The sequence below is a fragment of the Pelodiscus sinensis genome, chromosome 9 (assembly GCF_049634645.1).
Source record: "Pelodiscus sinensis isolate JC-2024 chromosome 9, ASM4963464v1, whole genome shotgun sequence".
NCBI classification, from domain to species: Eukaryota; Metazoa; Chordata; order Testudines; family Trionychidae; genus Pelodiscus; species Pelodiscus sinensis.
The window spans coordinates 12,467,205-12,473,724 of NC_134719.1; the positions used below are offsets into that span (position 1 = coordinate 12,467,205).

The 6,520-nt window shown below is 42.1% G+C and overlaps 1 long non-coding RNA gene across 1 annotated transcript; it reads right to left on the reverse strand.

The window, feature by feature from the left end:
* Window positions 1-628: 628 nt before the first annotated feature.
* Window positions 629-4,789, reverse strand: LOC142830649 (uncharacterized). Its single transcript, XR_012906085.1, has 3 exons — window positions 4,440-4,789; window positions 2,897-3,051; window positions 629-1,196 (listed from the first exon to the last, which is right to left on the reverse strand). It is a non-coding gene; the product is annotated as an uncharacterized LOC142830649 (long non-coding RNA).
* Window positions 4,790-6,520: the final 1,731 nt, after the last annotated feature.

Here is a 6,520-nt window from a genome sequence, read left to right on the forward strand (position 1 = left end):
CAGCAAGTCCAGTCCTCTGCCCGCATGACATGACCATGCACCATCTGAATCATCCCTGACAGATGTCTATCTAAACTGCTCTTAAATACCAGAAGAGATGAGTAAGGGGGGTTTGATAGCAGCCTTCAGCTTCCTGAAGGAAGGTTCCAAAGAGGATGGAGAGAGGCTGTTCTCAGTAGTGATGGATGGCAGAACAAGGAGCAATGGTCTCAGGTTACAGTAGAGGAGGTCTAGGTTGGATATTAGGAAAAACTATTTCACTAGGAGGGTGGTGAAGTACTGTAATGGGTTACCTAGGGAGGTGGAGGAATCTCTATCCATAGGGGTTTTTAAGTCCCAGCTTTACAAAGCCCTGGCTGGGTTGATTTAGTTGAGATTGGTCCTGCCTTGGGCAGGGGGCTGGACTGGATGACCTCCTAAGGTCTCTTCGAGCTCTATGATTCTATGAAATATCTCCAATGATGGAGATTCCACCATCTCCATAGACAATTTATTCCAGTGTTTAATCACCCTAACAATTAGGGTTTTTCCTACTGTCCAACTTAAGCCCCACCTTGCTCCTATTTAAGCCCGTTGCTTCATGTCCTAAACTGGCCTAAAGGAGCTAGCTACTAAATTCCCACTGAAAGTCAATAGGATATGGATGCCTAAATCCTTTAGACCTCTTGGAATTCTCAGCCTAGGGAGTGTAGCATCTGTCCCCTATAGTTCTTTCTTTCCTTCCTCTCTTTCTCTCCCAACAGGATGGTGGAATTGCTCGGGGAATCTGTCCATGTTAGTGAAGGCCAGGTTGACAAAGTGTGCTTGGCACTTGGAACAAAAGGTGCTGATTTGTATGGTGGTTCTTAAATCCCAGGAGATTTCTTTCCAAAGCTTTGGACCATCCTAAGAAAGGTTTATATCCTGCACAAACAGGCTTTCCCTTTGTTCTATCATGGCAGAGGAATGTCAGCCACAGTTCTTGTCTTGAACCTTTAGGCAACATTTCAGTGCCCCTCAGCGCAAACGGCAAAATGACCACCCCCAGAAAATTCAGTGTTTGGTTTACCCCAAACTTCCTGGGCTGGGCTTGGGGAGTTTAGTTCTGACAGAGTTTATATCCACACTGCAAGTTCCATAAAGCTGAGAGTTACTTCAGCAGCAAATCTTAACGCTTTAATTTGAGAGGCTTCCAGCAGCTTGGGCACACTAGAGATCTAAGGACAAAAGAAAAAAAAGGAAAAAACACTCTTTATCATCTCATCTATCCCTCATTTCAGTAGCAACACAGTTTTAGGTAATATTAGGTAGCAATGACATCCCTTTGCTCTGTGTTACATAATATGTTCTTTCTCTCTCTCCCTCTCTCTCTCATGCTATAGGTGAGGTGCCCAGTTGTCTCTCCACAGGATGCAAGGGAGTCAATTGGATTTGTACTTGTCCTGTGGGCAGAGAATCAAGCTTCCTTCCAGAGGAGTCAATAGCAAATCTTTCATTAGCTTGAAGATTGGGACTGTGGCTGGTTTATGTGCAAGGGAGGAAAGCTCATTAAAACTTTCCCCCACCTTGTGCCTCCATGGCAGGGCTAGTGTTTGTCTACATGTCAACGTTGAAAGCTGTGTGAAAGACATTACTGCTGGCAGGTCTCCATCCTGCTGACTCTCTTGCTTACACTGAATGGTGGGTTCTATATTATCCATCTGTTGATACAGAAAATACGTATTTTCCTGCACAACGATATCTTAAAGACATCCTCTCCCCCAAATCCGAAACTCCCATTGTGGAGGATGCCAATCATGGAAAGATATAGCACATCCCAAACCCTTCCAGAGTAATATCCTTGGAACCTATGTGGTCTGGAAGGGTTGTACAGCCTAAAAACCATAAGGGAGTCTGGAACTAGAGACTTGCAAATTGGCAGGTCACAAATTCTCATGCTTCTGCAGGGGATGTCGTCATTGTTTGGCTTTGTGGTACAAACACCTGGCCTTTTGGAGGAGTTTTATGTCTGTCTCTCTTTCTCTGGCTCCTTGGACGGATTAGATGACTGTTTCTGATCACTCCCCTTCCCTGTCCCCTTCCCTTCCCTGATCACCTGCAGAACCATGCATTTGTTTTTGCTGTGTGTCAGACCCTGGGAGGCACGAGCCTAGTAGCACTGTGTGCTGAATCCTACCATGTATTGGCTTATGGCCTGTCTGATTCCACATTGAAGTGAGAGGCATATGGCATCAGTGGGAGCGGGGATCTCCGCCTGCTGGTTGCCTGCTGGTTGCCTGCTTACCAGCTGGAACAGCATCCCAAAGGAGAAGAAATGGGAAGCACATGTGTGAAGAAACTATCCTTGTCGGTCTTAATGACTGAGCTGCACATGGGACAAATTAGCTGCTTATCAAGCTTTTTGATGCAAATGCAAGGCACCTGATTAATCTGATTGTTCTTTTTATCCAGACACCCTCCAGCCAAGGTAGCATAATTAATTACTGCAATACTTAAGATAAGTAGTCAGCCTAGTACATGTTCAGTGTGCTTTGCTCAGATCACTTATGTCTGTGGCAGTAGGAGAAATAGAAAGTACCCATGCTTGGCCTAATGGCCTTGGTTGAAATGCAAATTGAAATATACTCAGATTGTAAGTGCCTTGGGGCTTTTTTCTGCATGTTTATGGTGCCTGGCACAATGGGGTCTTGGCCCATGACTAGGGCTCCTAGATGTTACCACAATACAAGTCATAAATGCTAGTATTCTTAATTATTACTTTTGGTTTCCACTGGTCTCTCTTGAGAATCGATATCCCCGGGACTTAATAGCTCAAGTCACACATTGCTTTTTTCCAAAAACGTAGTTGTCAACAGAAATCAGTAGAAATAGCTGAATTTTTTAGCTGGAATTTCCACTATTTTTGTGTGGGACTTACCTACAAATTGCATTTGATTCTGATGCACTTGTTTGTCACTTGAATTATTTGACATTTTCTGAACAACCCTGTAGACAGAAGTTCATTTGGATAAACTCGTCTCGTCAATTACATTTGATATCACTCAGCATTCTCTCTGCTCCCTGATTGGATAACTGAAATTATAGACTGCAGGTGAAAGGAAACCAATGAGATTGCAAGTCATATATGTGAACTCTGGGCATAAAACTTCTTGAGAACCTAAACTCATGAGAGTTAAAAAGTGAACAGTAGAATACAGATGCTTGCTAATGTTGCCAGTCAGACACTGGGTAGAATGGCCTTGAAGTCAACGGGGCAGGTCACCTGCTTAAAGTTAAGCACAAGATTAAGTGCATTATTGAATCAGAATATAAAAGCCACAACAGAGCACTAAAGCTAAGAGAAGAAATTGAGGAAGACCTTACATTTCTTGAGTGGGCAATAATAGGAGGGGGCAGAGGAGAAGAAATCTCCTCATGCATTTAACCACAGTGGAAAACAACAACACAACAAAAAACATTTTAATTGCTTGCAGTGCTGCAGAACTTTTCTCTGACGTGTCCCAAAGCTTCTGCTGCAAAGGAAAATAAGCCAAGAGCCTTCAGCTGTTTTCACTTTAAAACAATGTAAGAGACTCAGGGCTAATGCATTTGTTATACATTTGCTAACCCATATCAGACTGAGGCTATATCTCATACCAACATCTAAATCAGCCCAATTTTCCTCCTCAGTCTGAAAGTACTCTTTTACGAAACCAGCAAACTTCCCTCCACAAGCCAGAATATGAGACTATACACACTTCAAGCTGCTGATTGTCCTTTGCTACCATTCCTTTATGTTTATAAGTTTAGCAGGGGGTCCAAAAACTCAAATGAAAAGCACATGGTTTTGTGACTTTAAAATTGAAATAGAAGACATCTAATATGACAGAACATGTTGTTTATGGAGCCATAGATTTCACTGAAGGACATCCTTAGTGAATCATAATTAAACTACCATAATGAACTCCAAGTTTCATCTGCTGGGCTCAGAAGGGGGAAAAAGATACTTTCAGTAGGTTCTGCTGAAGTCATTTATCCAAACCCGCAGCTGTTTTTAATGTGCTGATGAGTGGGAAAACTGTCAAAATGATGCCCTAGAAATTTCAGGCAAATGGCTACATAATATCTGATAGAAACAAACTGAAATCTGTCACGTTAGTCTATCTAATACATTGTGTTTTGTAGCTGAAAAATACAATTGCACTGCACACACATTATGTGCACACTTCACTTAGAAAAGCTGCAGTGCCACCAGTGAAACAAATGAAAACACTTCATAGCCAAGCGTGATTTATTTCACAGTTTAAAGACTTTTTTGGGACAAAACAAGTATTTGGCATGGAACTCTTGAACAACATTTATAGAGGCCACAAAGAGGAAATCTGCATTCCTTGAAATAAAAATAATAATCTTTTGTAAAGAAACATTTAAAAAAATATTTTCTACTTTTTGGTAAATCCTAGATTATTCGTTGGACTCACCTTTGAAGTTCAAGACACAAAAATGATCAACTTTAAAATTAGTACATAAAATTAATCATTGCTGGAATTGGCAGGCTCCCTGGAAAACCTGGGTGCTTCTGGCATTTTCATTTGGAAAGGCTTCAAAGCTATTGCCTGTATTAAACATTAGAAGTGGGAGCTGGAAAGTAAAAGAGAAGAAAGAGAGAAAAATATCTCCTGAATATCAGGTGAAGAGCAAATTTCAAGGGACAGCTGAGGCCATGGTTCCAAGTCTGACGTGTAACTTCCAAACCCCTTTCCTGAAAGATTTGTGTATGAGATTCAGTAGCATTTTCTTTTGTATTTTCCTTCTTGAACATTAAAGTGTGTGTTTGGAGGGGCAATGGAGGGGGGGAAGGGACCCACCCATGTGATCATTATATAACAAACCGGGCTGCCAAGCTTAACGTAGCAGAAATACAAACATTGATGAATGACCAAACTGTGTTAAGAAGACACAGTTGCCTTTGGCCAAATTTGACTTAAAAATTGAAAGCTGTTACTTCCTTGAAGAGACACATATTCAGTTTCATGTTGTAAGACGAAACCTTAAAGCCTGAGCTTTTCTGTTATTATTCATCCTGCACCCTCTTTGAACAGTATGCTCCATATGCTAAATTTCCCCACTTGCAAAGGAAACTAAATTAACTGATTTTAGGCTCTCACAAGTGAAAAATTAACTTTTACCCTTGACACCACAAACACTGTTGACATGGGGCTCATAAAAAAATGAGTGAGCATGGAATACAGCTGAAAACAAATTTGCGCTTTGCTGAGCAAATTAGAGTATGTGATGAGATAGAGAAAGTACAGATATAATAATACCTAGCTCCATAGACATTTAGCAAAGGAGGCTATTTTACAGCCAGGGAAACTGAGGCACATGACAGCATAGGGCTGGTGGCAGAGCTCCTACTACATTTAAACTGCAGAGCTGCAGTGGGGTTATCTCCTGGGGGCGGCATGAGCCAGGAATAAGCAGCTAACCCCACTGTGGCTCTGCAGTTTAAATGTAGTAGGAGCCTCCGGGGGCTCTTACTACATTTAAAATGCAGACAGCAGCTGGGTTAGCTCCTGGGGCCAGGAAGAGCCAGGACTGAACAGTCCTAGCTCGTGGCAGCTCTGGGACTGCCTGCAGCTCTGCTCCGTCCCCTCCACTCCCCTCCACCGCCGCACTGTGGAGACAATGCTGGGGGGAATCAGCTTTTAAGCTGACTTCTGCTTCCCCCATTGCTGTCTCTGATACAGCATAGGCTTATTGGATAGTCGACTAGTCAATTACTTCCTTATAGCCCTAGTTAAAAGTATGAAGTGTGGGTCTGTTTGTAACCCTAAATGTGCAAATGAGGGCCTTCAGTGATGCTCTAGAAACATCATGCTCAGTACTCATATAAATGACCTCTGGCTGGTGATATTTGTCCTGTAAGCCCAAACTTTGGTTGGTCTTAGAAAGACACCATGCCACCTAGTAATGGAATCCATCTTGTACCAGGTATTTTTCCATAGGGATGGGGGGGAATGCCAAAATAAGGGTTCCCACACTGGGGAAAGTATATTTAAGGAATGGAAAGCAATTATGTATGTGCCTTGAGCTGGCCTTTGAAACTGGCTCGTCTGCCCTAAGAGGATATACATGAAAAAACCTGAAAATAAAGAACTCTAAAGAAGTTGACTACTTCTCCGAAATTAATCTATACAGTTCCCCCATCAGTAAAAGAAGCAGAATAATAACAATTCCATAGCTCATTGTGGGTCAGTTAGGCTTTCAGAAGAAAGGAAAGCAGCTTTTTGGTGGTCAAAAGGAGGACTAGGGCCCTGGCCAGAGTCTCTTGAGAAGGTAGAACTTAATGCAATAAGAAGCAATCAGTCTTTGTCTTCAGTTGGCCTTTAAAACTGCCTGGCCTATCCTAAGAGGATACTTGAAGAACTCTAAAAAGCTGTAAACCTGAGAAAAGATCAACTCTGACTTGAAATTTTCCTCTGAGACAAAAACAGCTGTTTAGGCTAAGAATCTGCATGTAACAAGTTTCTTAATAGATTAGAACTAGCTAAGCATTTTT